The 14,305-nt window shown below is 50.4% G+C and overlaps 2 pseudogenes across 1 annotated transcript; one reads left to right on the forward strand and one right to left on the reverse strand.

Annotated features, from left to right (window-relative positions):
* Window positions 1–4,368: 4,368 nt before the first annotated feature.
* On the reverse strand, window positions 4,369–11,165 carry LOC108581466 (annotated as a pseudogene). The gene is made up of 3 exons (XR_001893711.3): window positions 10,653–11,165; window positions 6,824–6,938; window positions 4,369–5,863 (listed from the first exon to the last, which is right to left on the reverse strand). The product of XR_001893711.3 is annotated as an uncharacterized LOC108581466 (transcript).
* A 76-nt stretch (window positions 11,166–11,241) lies between these two features.
* On the forward strand, window positions 11,242–13,115 carry LOC100999143 (annotated as a pseudogene).
* Window positions 13,116–14,305: the final 1,190 nt, after the last annotated feature.

A 14,305-nucleotide genomic window follows, 5' to 3' on the forward strand; every position in this document is an offset into this window, starting at 1 on the left:
CAGCAGAGAGGAAGCCCTGGAGTGGTGGCTCCTCTCTGCAGGGGGGTTGTCCCAGTGTCTGCCCAGCTCCTAGCAGAGAAGAGGCCCTGGGGTGGGTTGCTCCTCTCTGCCACCGGTAGTCCTAAGGTCTCTAAACTCTCAGCAGAGAGGGTAGCTCCTCTCTGCAGCTGGTCTTCCTGTCATGTGCTCAGCTCTGGCTGAGCCAGGGCTTTTATTGGCCTTAGAGGGGAGGAAGTGCATGCTGATTGGTCCAAGGGCAGTCATGGGCAGCCTGGAGAAAGCATCCCAAGTTCCCACTCCAATGCTCTGGGACTGGCAGCCTGGCCCCCAACCTTCAGGCCCTCCCTGGCCTGAAGGTGGGGCCTCACCAGGGACCTGTCCTCTTTTGCCCAGGAATCTGTCTGCCTTCTGCTGCCGTTCATGGCACCAGAGCTCAGCCCCGATTTTGCTCTGAGATTGGAGCAGGCACCGGGAACAGGGAGAGGCCAGGCCGTGGGAGCAGGCAGTTCTGGGCTTGTGAGGGCAGGGGGGCCTTCCCAGGTCCCCAAGAGTGCAGGGAGGCCTGAGTCTGCAGCGTGCTTTGGGCAGCTGCTGCTGGGCAGGGAAGGGGCCGGTGGGGTTCCTGCCTGCTCTGTAGAGTGGGAGGCCCGGGTCTGCAGGCGCAGTGTGGGCAGCTGCAGTGGCACCGGGGAGCTGCTCCTGCCCCAACTCAGAAGGGGCAGGGGTCCTGCTGGTCACTGGCTCCTGGCAACAGCAGCCGTCTGGAGCGGCCACTGCATCACTCCCTCCTCGGCCTCCCAAGCAGCTGGAATTTCAGGAGTGAGCCACTGCACCTGGCTCATGTGATGCTTTTCTAAAATCAAAGTGTCTTTTTAAAATATTCAAATTGACAGTTTAATAAATGGTGCTTTGCAGAATACAATAAAATAAGTGAAACAAAAATAGATTATTTTGAGTGATTTTAGATATTACATGTTAGGTAAAAAATATTTTACATCTTAGAGGATCACAAGAAATTACTGGAGGTCCAAATGGTGGCATGTTTTTAACTTTAGGTGAGTTTATAGCTAATCATAAAAAAAGGGAACCAGGAGCCGTGACTCATGCCTGAAATCTCACTGTTTTGGGAGGCCAAGGTGAGAGGATCACTTGGGGCCAAGAGTTCCAGATCAGCCTGGGCAACATAGCAACACCCACTCGGAAAAAAAAAAAAAAAAAAAAAAAGGCCAGGTATTGTGGCATACACCTCTAGTCCTAGCTATGCAGGAGAATTGCTGGAGCCCAGAAGTTCAAGGTTAAAGTGAGCTATGATGGTGCCACTGCACTCCACTCTGGGCAACAGAACAAGACTCTGTCTCCAAAGGAATAAAATAAAAAAGGATGTTGTGTCTAATAACATTAAAACAAATGTGTGCTGCTACTAGAAAATTATATTTGATTTGAGATATTATTAAGAATAAAAGAAGCAAATACATTTGCTTCCTTTTTTAAAGAGACAGGGTCACATTCTGTCACCCAGGCTGGAATAATCATAGCTCACTTCAGCTCCACCTCCTAATCTCAAGCAATGCTCTCATCTCAGCCTCCTAAAGCACTAGGATTACAGCCACAAGCTACCACATCTGGCACCCCACTTTTTAAAAAAATTTTTAATTTTTTAAAGGAGATGGGGTCTTGTTGTATTTGCCAGGTTTGCCTTGAACTCATGGCCTCAAGCGATCCTCCTGCCTCTGCCTCTCAAAGTCCTGGGATTATAGGCATGAGCCACCAAGCCCAGCCCCTCACTTTTGATTGTGCACCAGATGTAGCCCATTGTGAACAAGTGTGTCAGACTGTGAGCACGCTCACATGAAGAATAATGCCATTAACAGTAAAATCAGTTGCATTGACTTTACTGAACTCAAAGAAAAAACTAAGTCTAGCCTGTGAAATTACAGGTTGGAAAAAGGTATTAACATAAAACACGCTTTTGGCCAGGGATATGATCATGGAACAACCATGGCAGGTTATCCAAGGGTGTATAAGCTACTATTTCCCTCCAAAAATGATTATGCCAAATTGTGTCTTCCTCGGTTCATAATTTTTTTTTTTAAAAGACAGGGTCTCCCTCTGTTGCCCAGGCTGGAGAGCAGTGACATGAACATGGCTCACTGCAGCCCCAAACTGCTGTGCTCAATCAGCTCTTAATTCATATGCAAAAATTCTGCTTCTGTGAAATGAAATTTGATGACCTGTTTTAACATTGTATGTTTGTGTTTGTGTGTGAATTCAGTGAACAGACAGAATATTCTTACATCTGTTTTAAAAAACTATTCCCCATGGAGATCAAGATCAAATGCAACCAAGGCACTTCACAAACTAAAACTAAAGGTATTTGTAAACACTGAACTTTTTTTTTTTTTTTTGAGACAGCGTCTTGCTTTGTCGCCCAGGTTAGAGTGCAGCGGCGTGAGCACCTGGCTAATTTTTAAACTTTTTGCAGCGACAGGGTCTCACGTTGTTGCCCAGTCTGGTCTTGAACTACCAGGCTCAAGCAATCTTTCAGTCTTGGCCTCCTAATGTGCTGCTGGGATTACAGCTGTGAGTCACCGCACCCAGCATGAGAAGCTTTTTAATACTACCAGTCATGGTGGCATTTTCTTTTTTTTTTTTTTTAAAGACAGAGTCTCGCTCTGTCACCCAGGCTGGAGTGCAGTGGCGCCATCTCGGCTCACTGCAAGCTCTGCCTGCTGGGTTCACGCCATTCTCCTGCCTCAGCCTCCCGAGTAGCTGGGACTACAGGCATCCGCCACCATGCTTGGTTAATTTTTTGTATTTTATTAGATGCGGGGTTTCACTGTGTTAGCCAGGATGGTCTCGATCTCCTGACCTCGTGATCTGCCAGCCTAGGCCTCCCAAAGTGCTGGGATTATAGGCGTGAGCCACCAAGCCCGGCCACGGTGGCATCTTTGAAAGAAATTTTGGTCAGCTGAACTTAGTGAAAAATTATTTAAGATCATCACTTGGTCAACAGAAATTCACATGACAATTCTCTCAACTGAAAAACAAGACAGTAGATTTTAGAAATATTCATGAGTTTGTTTCCGTTTATGTAAGGAGAGTAAACTTACTGTTTTTATATAAGTAAAATATTTAAACTTAAAATATTTTGAGTTTTAATATACATATTTTCCTTTTTTTTTTTCCACTTACTGAAACATTGTGGAAAAAAATTAACATTAAAAAACACATTTTTCAACCGGGTGCAGTGGCTCACGCCTGTAATCCCACCCAGCACTTTGGGAGGCCAAAGGCAGGTGGGTCACCTAATGTCAGGAGTTTGAGACCAGCCTAACCAACCTGGTGAAACCCTGTCTCTACTAAATATAAAAAATTAGCCAGATGTGGTGGTGGACGCCTGTAATCCCAGCTACTTGGGAGACTGAGGCAGGAGAATCGCTTGAGCCCAGGAGGCAGAGGTTGCAGTGAGCTGAGATTGCGCCATTGCACTCCGGCCTGGGCGACAAGAGCAAAACTCCATCTCAAAAGAAAGAAAGAAAACCACATACACAAAAACCACATTTTTTCCTTTTGCCTCAGGCTCCAGCATCACTCTCCTGCACGGGAGGGTACTGGTTGGAAGGTATATGAGGGAACCTTCTGATGGTCATGCTGAGGACCTTGAGAAGGATCTGAGGCACACACAGCACACACTTGTCAAAACTCGGCAGGTACTCACCCGTGAGCAGGGCATCGCGCCGAATGCCGAGCTTTCCATCCAAAGGAAAACCCGGTGGCAAATGGATTCTAATGATGTGCGCACTGGAGTGTTAGGGAAAGCCGCCTGAGGTCTATAATTTACTTGGAAATGCATAAAAAGTAAAATGGATCAATGCAGGGAGGATTAACTAGATGTGACAAAGTCCAGTAACGTGAATGGTACACTCAGGTGGTGGGTATATATCCAGATGTGCAATACAAAATTCGTTCATCACTGCTGTGAGCTGGCAAATGTCTGTCGCCGGGTGTTGGGGGCGAAAGGAGGTCTAGGCCTCTGCTCCTGTGCTTCAGATGCTGGCACGTCCCGGAGGAGCTCCTGCCACCCCTTGGAGGCTCTCCAGGTGGGGCGGCTGGGGTAAAATACAGTATCCTGAGGGAGAAGTAGCCAAGCTTTACGGGGGATGGGTCAAGTTGTGGAAAGAAAGGGCAGAGAGCAGAATGTGGCACTGGGCGAGGGGAGACATGGAGCATCCTCAAAACAGGGGGAGGCCTGGCTCGGGCCTTCCTCACCCACCCCTGCTCCCCACCGAGTCTGTCCTCCTTTTCCCTCCACTCTGTCAAGCACAAGGCAAGGCCAAGGCTGACAGATTTGCCGGTAAATAAATTGAAGACCTTTTCAGATTTGGTTTATTATTTGCACAGACAACCAAAGAAAGAATGGCCGAAGGTGCCCAGTCCCCATGGACCTTGTGCAGGGCAATACCGAAAAGTGACCACATGACTACCACATGGATGACAGGACACCGGGCTGCAAAGAGCTGCAGCCACGCTAAGTGCCCAAGGTGACTCAGCAGAGCCTGGGAGGCATCAGGAGCCGCAGGGAGGCGAGAGGGCCCGGCTGTGCCCAGGAGCATGGCAAGGTGCTCTGCTGAGAGCAGGGTGCAGCTGTGGCCCATGTGGATACGTGCAAGGGCGCCAGGGCAGAGCTCTCCCCTGACTCGGCCCCGGGACTTTCCCTCAGGTTCCTCCACTCCCAAGACGACACCATCAGGGCCTCTGGAAACAAACAGATTGGGGGTCCCCTCTGTCTCTGAGGAAAACACAAGTCACTCAGAAGCTTAAGATGCTCTGTGTCACTCAGGAAATGGGACTTAAAAATCGTCAGACAGCTTGGAAAGGCTTAAGAGAAGGAGGGGCGTCGCAGAGGCCCACTCAGGGTGCAGCTATGTCAAGGGGTAACAATTCCAGTTTCAGTTTTTAAAATCACAGTGAAACACCAGAGTAAGGACAGAGTGAAGAGAGCGCTGCCCTCCCTGATGAGACCAGACGCACTCCCGGAGGGTAGGGACAGTGGCAAGAACACAGACACGGGCGGCCACGTGGGGGCTGTGGTGGGCAGCCTGGGAGATGGCCCTCAACGCCCCCAACTCCTGGTGTCTGTCCTGTGGAACCTCCTCCCCTGGGCGGAACCCACACCAACAGAACACAGCAGAAAGAGGGGGGAATTCCCTTTGGCTGCAGGAGCCTGCCTTTGCGGCTTGCTGAGCTATGCGGGAGCTGTGCCAAGGAAAGGTCCGTGCAGCAGAGAACTGAGTGAGGCCTCCAGCCAAAAAGCAGAAAAGATCGAGGCCCTCACTCTAATAGCCCGTGAGGAACTGAATCCTGCCCACAGCCACGGGGCCAGCAGAGAAGCTGAGCCTCCCCGCCCGGAGCCTGCAGTCCGCTCACAGTCCGGCGGGTCCTGACGGAGGCCTGGGGAGGGACCTTGAGGCAGAGGCTCCTTCACCGGGCCTGGATGTCTGACCCACAGACACTGTGGAGCTACATTTGTTTGAAGGGGCTCAGCTGCGGGGCAAACTGTTACACAGCAACCGACAAGTTTCTGTTCCCTGTTTCTGTTCTTTTTCTTCAACAGGGCTGGGTGTGGAGTGGCCCGCTCCTGCCTGCCCTGCTCTGCGCACCCTCATGGGCTGAGCTGCGGGGTGAGCCGGGCCCTGTCTTCCTCCCTGCCCTGGCTCTGTCCCCCAGTGCCCACCCCCGAGAGTGGGGAGAGCGGTGGGGCTGCGCGGACTCTGAGAAGCCTTCCAGTTCCAACTGCCAGGGAGCTGCTGCCCAGGGAGCCGCGAGGAGCGAGGTCAGGCATGCGCGGGCTCTGCCTCTGATGCTAAGAAGGGGAGAGAGGGAAACGGAGTGAAGCCAGCGAAGGCAGCACGGGTCCCAGGGCAGACCCCACGCGCCAACACAGCCGAATTTCCGGCAGCGGGAAGGCCCTGTGCTTCACTCCTGCCCAGTCACTGGGAAATTCCCAAGTCAAGATGGGGAGCATGGTGGCACCTGGGGTCTGAAAGGCAAGCCCCCCTCCTCTGTCTCATCCTCCAACCTCTCCCTGTCCTGCGGGGCTCACATGCCACCTCCTCCAGGAAGCCTTCCTTCAGGAGCCTGCCTGTCAGAGGTCATCTCACCTTTTTCTCAGATCCCATGCCCTGTTGACTGTTCTCTCATTGCCTTGTTTCCTGACCATTCGTGCACAGGTTGCCCCCAGGGATCTGTTCCCAGCTTCCCGAGGGCAGGGTGTGCCTCCTCCCACCTTCCCGCATGCTGCTGGTGCCACAGAACCTGTCCAGGGCCAGGGGAGGCACCCACACACTGTCTGCACTTGTAGGGCACAAAGGGACAGCCCTGTCTCTCCAGAAGTCCAGGGACTCAGCCTTGGTGCAGACTGGGTCTTAGGCAAGGCAGAGCCAGAGGACAGGATCTGCAGGGACTTCTGGACAGGAGCCAGCCAGCAGCCAGGCTCCTCAGAGCGCTAGAGGTCTGGGGGTTCTCACCTGATCCTTAACTAGAAAACCAGGGCTAGGCTCAGGGCCCACCCCAGGGCTATTATGTTCCATGCCATGTGCGCTCCCAGGGGAAGTGGTACTTCTCCCTCCTGACTCTGTCCCCACCTCCCTAAACAAGCCTGTGGCCCTCTAACAAAGCCCAAAGTCCCATGAAAGATCCTGCCTGGTGCTGGTCCTCAGCTACGTGAACTGAGTAGCCCTTTTTAACAGGAAGGACAGCATCTGGTTCCCCTCTTTCCAGTGGCCTTCTCCACAGGGCTGGCCTGACTCCCCACAGCACTCACCTGGACAATTGGGGGCCCATTCCCCGGCTGGCCTCCCGCTGTTCCCCGAAGGTCTCTCTCAGCATGGTGAACATGGGAGCCAGGGTTCTGCCTGTGTGAGGGAGGTGCTCAGACCCTGCAGGGAGGGAACAAGGTGGAGGAAGTCGCTGGCCCTGCAGAAGCTGGAGTCACCCCCTCCACACCCACTGCCAGGGAAGGGGCAGGAAGCATCAGGGGAGTCACCTGCTCTCGTCTGAGAGGGAGGTAGAGGCAGAGGGAGGCTAGAGAAAGACAAAGAAGGCAAGGCAGGGGCAGAGGCAGGGAAAGCCCAGCAAAGGTGGGTTGGAGGAAGAGACAGAAATGGGGATGAAAGAATGAAAGAAACAGAGAGAGGCAAAGAGACAGGGAAGAGAAGAGAGAGGAAAGGAGCCAGAGAGAGGAAGAGACAGCTGGTGAGATGGGGAAGGATATGAAGGCAGGGGAGGATGAAAACGCAAAGAGAATGAGGTGGAAACAAAGAGAAAGGGAATTCCAACCACCAGTAGGCACTGAGAAAGGGGCTTTCCACGCTATTTCATTCAACCCTCAAAACAAGTAGGTACTACTGCCATTCCCATGATGTAGATGAAGAGACAAAGGTTTAAAAGATAAAGAGGGAGGGAGAGAAAATAGAGGCAGGAGAGAGAAAATATGATGCAGGAATACAGATGAGACAGAGACTGCGTATTCAAGGATTAAGAGACAACAGGCCGGGCCTGGTGGCTCACGCCTGTAATCCCAGCACTTTGGGAGGCTGAGGCAGGTGGATCGCCTGAAGTCAGGAGTTCGAGGCCAGCCTGGCCAACATGGTGAAACCTTGTCTCTATTAAAAATACAAAAATTAGTTGGGTGTGGTGGTGTGTGCCTGTAATCCCAGCTACTTGGGAGGGTGAGGCAGGAGAATTACTTGAACCCAGGAGGCGGAGGTTGCAGTGAGCCGAGATCGTGCCACTGCACTCCAGTCTGGACAACAAAGCATAAACTCTGTCTCAAAAAAAAAAAGACAAACAACAACACAACAGTCTATCTGCCCATAACAGCATAAACTTGAGAAGAAGCGCTGTCTGTCTCCAGCAACTAGAAGAGTGCCTGACAAAGAGCAGGCGTCCAGTTAACAACTATGGAATGAACAAGCAAACATTATCTGGACTATGCCGTCAGGCAAATAAAAGCCTTGGAAACTGCATAAAACCGGGGTGACCAGGAAAGGCTTCACGCAGTCTATCTGAGTCAAACCCGGAGGCATGCAGGAGGCAGAGCAGCGGCTTTGGTCATGCAGCAAAAGCCAAGTATCTGGCAAGGGCATGGAAACAGAAGGTGGCAGAGGGGGTGTGGAGGCAAAGTCAGTAAGTTCTGAGGACCAGGTCTACTGTTCTTCGAGAATCTGCAGTGTTGGGCTTTTGAAAGGACTGAAGCTCAGGGTGTGACCTTCAAGGTAGGGGTTTTCTTAATGACCACTGCCATTCTCCAGGTGAGAGACAAGAACCTGAACTAAAAATGCAGGAGCCGGACAGCGGGAAAGGGACAAGGTCTAAGATTCATCCACTTATTCATTCAACCTACTGAAGAGGTAGGATTGCCAGTTCCTGGACACCACCTGCAGGGCTCCAGTGTCCCCTGGAACCTGGGAGGTCAAGGTTGCCCAGGCAGGGCTCCAAGGAGGTGTCTCCATGGACTGTCTGCTTTCCAGCCTGAGGGACTGATGACCTGGTTGCTCTCAAGGATCCAGAACGTGAAAGGAGGCGCAGGTTTTGGTGGAAAGCTGAGTTCACATTTGAACTTGTTGCAGAACCTGTGGGATTCCTGAGAGGTGACAGCCGGGGCATTTGGATCAGCTCTGTGAGAGCTCCAGAGAGGGCTGGGCCGGAAATAGACTTCGCAGCCGGTGGCACAGCAAGCGAAGCCATGGAGATCACACAGATTACAGCCTAGAAGCTAGAGAAGAGGGCCAAGCAAAGCAATGTGGGGCACAATATTTAAGAAGACAATATTCGCCGGGCACGGCGGCTCATGCCTATAACCCCAGCACTTTGGGAGAGTGAGGCAGGTGGGTTGCTAGACCAGCCTGGGCAACACTACAAAAATCTCTCTCTACAAAAAAATACACAAATCAGCCAGGCATGGTGGTGTGCGTCTATAGTCCCAGCTACTCGGGAGGCTGAGGTGGGAGGATCACTTGAGCCTGGGAGGTTGAGGTTGCAGTGAGCCATGATCATACCACTGCACTCCAGCCTCCAGCCTGAGACAGAGTGAGAACCTGTCTCAAAAAATAAATAAATAAATAAAAGGACAATATTTAATATCCAGTTGTGAAGAGCCACTGCCAGAACCCGAGAAGGAATGGTGGAACAAGAAGAGCAAGAAAACTAGACAGAGAACAATTTTTTGAGATAAGGTCTCACTCCCATTGTCCAGGCCGGAGTGCAGTGGCGTGATCTCAGTTCACTGCAGCCTTGACTTCCTGGGCTCCAGTGATACCCCCACCACAGCGTCTCGAGTGGCTGGGACTACAGGTGCGGGCCACCATGTCTGGGTAATTTTTGGTATTTTTGGTAGAGATGGAATCTCACTATGTTGCCCAAGCTAGTCTTGAACTCCTGGGCTCAAGCGATCTGCCTAACTCAGCCTCCCAAAGTGCTGGGATTACAGGTGTGAGCCACCGCACCCTGGCAAGAACAATGTTTTAAGAAGCACGAGGATGTTGAGTATCAAACGCTGCATAGTTCGGGTGAGAGAACTGAAGAGTCTACTCAGCAATCAGGAGTTCATTGGAGACTCTGGCAGAAGTTTTCTATAGCAGAATGGCAGGAAACGTAGCCATACTGAGATTTCGTTAGGCACAAACAGGTGGTGAGGAAGTAAAGAAAATGAGAATGAAGACTGATTTTAAGAAACGAGTGGCCGGGCGCGGTGGCTCACGCCTGTAATCCCAGCATTTTGGGAGGCCGAGGCGGGCGGATTACGAGATCAGGAGACGAAACCATCCTGGCTAACACAGTGAAACCCCATCTCTACTAAAGAATACAAAAAATTAGCTGGGCGTGGTGGCGGGCGCCTATAGTCCCAGCTACTCAGGAGGCTGAGGCAGGAGAATGGCGTGAACCCAGAAGGCAGAGGCTGCAGTGAGCTGAGATTGCGCCACAGCACTCCAGCCTGGGCGACAGAGCAAGACTATCTCAAAAAAAAAAAAAAAAAAAAAAAAAAGAAAAAAAAAAAGAAACGAGAGTGAAGAAAACAGTAGGACAATAAGTCGGAAACCTCAACGGGGTGTGAGGACAAGTTCCCCGGGATTAAGTGGATAAGACGGAGGTTGGCCCTTAAGATTTGGAACAGGTTCAACAGAGAGGAATAGCAAGGTTTAAGGGATGGTTCCTGACGTCTAAGGGCACATTTAATATATTTTCAAGGCTAAGGTGGGGCAAGATCTGGAGGAGAGAGGATGGTACCCCAAGTGTCATCCTCCACTGACAGGTCAATAGACAGTACAGCCACATGGGAACAGAGCAGGTGTGGACAGAACGCATGGTTTCCCAGGGAGGCCAGTATTTTTCCATGAGGATGCAAGAGTGAAAAGCCTGGGAGATTCCATGAAGAGCTGAGGGGCTTCTGAGCCACAGCTTAAACCTTAACCCTCCTCCTCCCAGATACATTCAAATCCAAGTACTGACAATGATCTAGTAAGACCTGCGCTTCCCTGGCTACCGTCTATCAAGGAATGCCACTGTCTACCTGTGGGCAGTGTGCATTGGATTGGGTTCTCTGCGGGGTCTTGCTGATCTTAAAGAGAATGCAGGGGCCCTATGAGACTCACCTCTGTACCCCCAGCACATAACAGGTGCTCAACACATTCGCAAGGGGAACGCTGAGCAAGCGGAGGCCCGGGTTCCCTCCTGGAGAAACCAGCTTCCCCTCCACGGTCTCAAGCGTCCCCTCCTTCCTTGACCTCAGTCATTGATTTCCGCTGCACTTCCTATCCCTGGGGGAGCTTTCAACGCTCCGCCGTTCAGGCCGCCGGTCCCCGCAGCCCGGGCCCTGCTCTCTAGGGCTGGGCCCCCCGGCGGCCCTGGGCTGGCCCCGCAGACGACCTCTCTCGCCTTCGCTTCCTCAAGCGTAAATCGGGCGCGGGGGCTGCAGGGCCTTCATCTCTTCCTCTGTTCCGCGATGTCGGAGAGACCGCAGCCCAGCCTCTGCCACCGCAGAGCTGCTTATCCAGCAGCGCGACTCCCTCGGGCACCGTTGGATGCCGTTGCTTACCGTTAGGCAAGTGTTTTAAGAAGCACGAGAATGTCGAGTGTCAAATGCTGCAAAGGGCTCAGAGCTCGCGACCAAGGGGCGTGGCCTCCGGGCCGCGAAGGCCTCTGGGAGTTGTAGTCCTGCCTCGGCCTGCGGTGGCCTCTTTTTAAAAAAAAAAAAAAAAAAAAAAAACTGGCCCTTGGGTCCGTCGCTGCCTCGGTGTCCTTGTCGGGCTTCCCAGCAGCGGCCTAGCGGAAAAGTAAAAGATGTCTGAATATATTCAGGTAACCGAAGATGAGAACGATGAGCCCATTGAAATATCATCGCAAGACGATGGGGACGGTGCTGCTGTCCACGCTTATGGCACAGTTTCCAGGGGCGTGTGGGCTTCGCTACAGAAATCCAGCGTCTCAATGTATGAGAGGTGTACGGCTGGTAGAAGGAATTCTGCCTGCCCCCGATGCTGGCTGGGGAAATCTGGTGTATGTTGTCAACTATCCGAAAGATAACAAAAGAAAAATGGATGAGACAGATGCTTCATGAGCAGTGAAAGTGAAAAGAGTAGTCTAGAAAACATCCGATTTAACAGTGTTGGGTGTCCCGTGGGGAACAACTGAACAGGGCCTGAAAGAGTATTGCAGTACCTTTGGAGAAGCTCTTGTGGTGCAACAAAGCCAAGATGAGCCTTTGAGAAGCAGAAAAGTGTTTGTGGGGTGCGGTACAGAGGACATGACTGAGGATGAGCTGCGGGAGTTCTTCTCTCAGTGTGGGGATGTGATGGATGTCTTCATCCCCGAGACATTCAGGGCCTTTGCCTTTGTTACATTTGCAGATGGTCAGATGGCGCAGTCTCTTTGTGGAGAGGACTTGATGATTAAAGGAATCAGCGTTCATATACATCCAATGCCGAAGCACAATAGCAATAGAAAGAAGTGAAAGATTTGGTTGTAATCCAGGTGGCTTTGGGAATCAGGGTGCATTTGGTAACAGTAGAGAGGGTGGAGCTGGTTTGGGAAACAATCAAGGTAGTAATACGGGTGGTGGGATAAACTTTGGTGCATTCAGCATTAATCCAGCCATGATGGCTGCCGCCCAGGCAGCGCTACAGAGCAGTTGGTGTATGATGGGCATGTTAGCCAGTCAGCAGAACCAGTCAGGCCCATCGGGTAAGAACCAAAGCCAAGGCAACATGCAGAGGGAGCCAAACCAGGCGTTTGGTTCTCGAAATAACTCTTAGAGTGGTTCTAATTTTGGTGCGGCAATTGGCTGGGGATCAGCATCAAATGCAGGGTTGGGCAGTGGTTTTAATGGAGGCTTTGGCTCAAGCATGGATTCTAAGTCTTCCGGCTGGGGAATGTAGACAGTGGGGTTAGGGCTGGTTGGTATAGAATGGTTGGAATTCAAATTTTTCTAAACTCATGGTAAGCATATTGTAAAATACATATGTGCTATGAATTTTCAAAATTGGTTTACACATTCCAGTCTGCGAATTATATTCAACAGTATTTTGACATTTTTTCTTTAGAAAAAGGAACACTTAAAGGAATCTTATAAGTTTTGTTACATGAAAGGTTGAAATAGTGAGTGGTTGAAAGTGAACTGCTGTTTGCCTGATTGGTAAACCAATACACTATAATTGGTAGTAAAAAGTTTCTCCTGTAATATTTTATCCCTGGACTTGTCAAGTGAATTCTTTGCATGTTCAAAATGGAAACCATGGATTAGAACTACATTCTTTACCCCTTGTTTTAATTTGAACCCCACCATATGGATTTTTCCTTAAGAAAATCTCCTTTTAGGAGATCATGGTGTCACAGTGTTTGGTTCTTTCACTTTGTTTTTTAACATTTGTCTCCCCTTAAATACAAAAGTACAATATGAAGCCTTCATTTAATCTCTGCAGTTCATCTCATTTCAAATGTTTATAGAAGAAGCACTTCATTGAAAGTAGTGTTGTAAATATTGTGCCATAGGAATACTTTTTATTTTTTGAGATGGAGTCTTGCTCTGTCGCCCAGGCTGGAGTGCAGTGGTGCGATCTTGGCTCACTGCAAGCTCCGCCTCCCGGGTTCATGCCATTGTCCTGCCTCAGCCTCACGAGTGGCTGGGACTACAGGCACCTGCCACTATGCCCAGTTGTTTTTTTTTTTTTTTTTTTCCCTTTTTGGAGAGGCCGGGGTTTCACCATGTTAGCCTGGATGATCTCGATCTCTGACCTCGTGATCTGCCAGCCTCAGCCTCCCAAGAATGCCTGGGATTACAGGCATGAAACTCCGTGCCGGCTTTCCAGAATCACCTCTGTCTACAGCGCTTTCTCATTCAGGAATTCGTCATCATGCATCACAGGCCCGTCTTTTGCGGCGGTGGGTGTCCCATTTTTATTAAATACTCTTTATTTCATGGAGTCATTATCCAGCTGAACACAGGCTATGATATGGAACCAGAAGGCTGTTTGAACCTTTGAAACCTTGTGTGGGATTGATGAGGTGGCGGTGCCCAGGCATGAAAGGCTAGTATGAGCACGAAAGGAGAGAGCACATGCAGGGCTTGGTGGTGGTGCATAATGGATATTTTTAGCAGAGATGTGTCTCTCCAATCCTGTAGCTTTGGTGACAGTGTGCAGACAGCAATGATAGCAAAATAATGTACAGGTACTTTTGCATTCAAAGGACATCCACATCTGTTGGAAGATTTGGTGATTTTGTCAACCTACATTATTTGAATGTGTTAAGTGAAACAATGCTTATACTCCCCCACCTTGTCAACTGCTGTGAATGCTGTATGGTGTGTGTTCTCTTCTGTTAACTTGTGGGGAAAGAAATCCAGCCTGTTACTGTGTCTATATAGAGAAAGAAGTAGACATAAGAGACCATTTTGTTCTGTATTTGAGATGCTGTTAATCTGTGACCCTACCCCCAACCTTGTCTTGCAAAGAGACATGTGCTCTTGGTGACTCAAGGGACCCCAATGGATTTTGGGCTGTGCAGGATGTGTCTTTGTTAAATAAGTGCCTGAAGGCAGCTTGCTGGTTAAAAGTCATCCACCATTCTCTTAGTGCAACTACTTGAGGGACGCATTACCGGCCAAAGGTCACAGGGCCCTCTGCCTAGGAAAGCTAGGTATTGTCAAGGTTTTCTCTCCCCATGTGATAGGCTGAAACAATGCTGCTAAAAAGGTTTATGGAATGTTTGCATATGCATCTCAAGGCACAGCATTTTCCTTTAAACTTAT

This window comes from Papio anubis, chromosome 10 (assembly GCF_008728515.1).
Source record: "Papio anubis isolate 15944 chromosome 10, Panubis1.0, whole genome shotgun sequence".
Classification (NCBI taxonomy): Eukaryota; Metazoa; Chordata; class Mammalia; order Primates; family Cercopithecidae; genus Papio; species Papio anubis.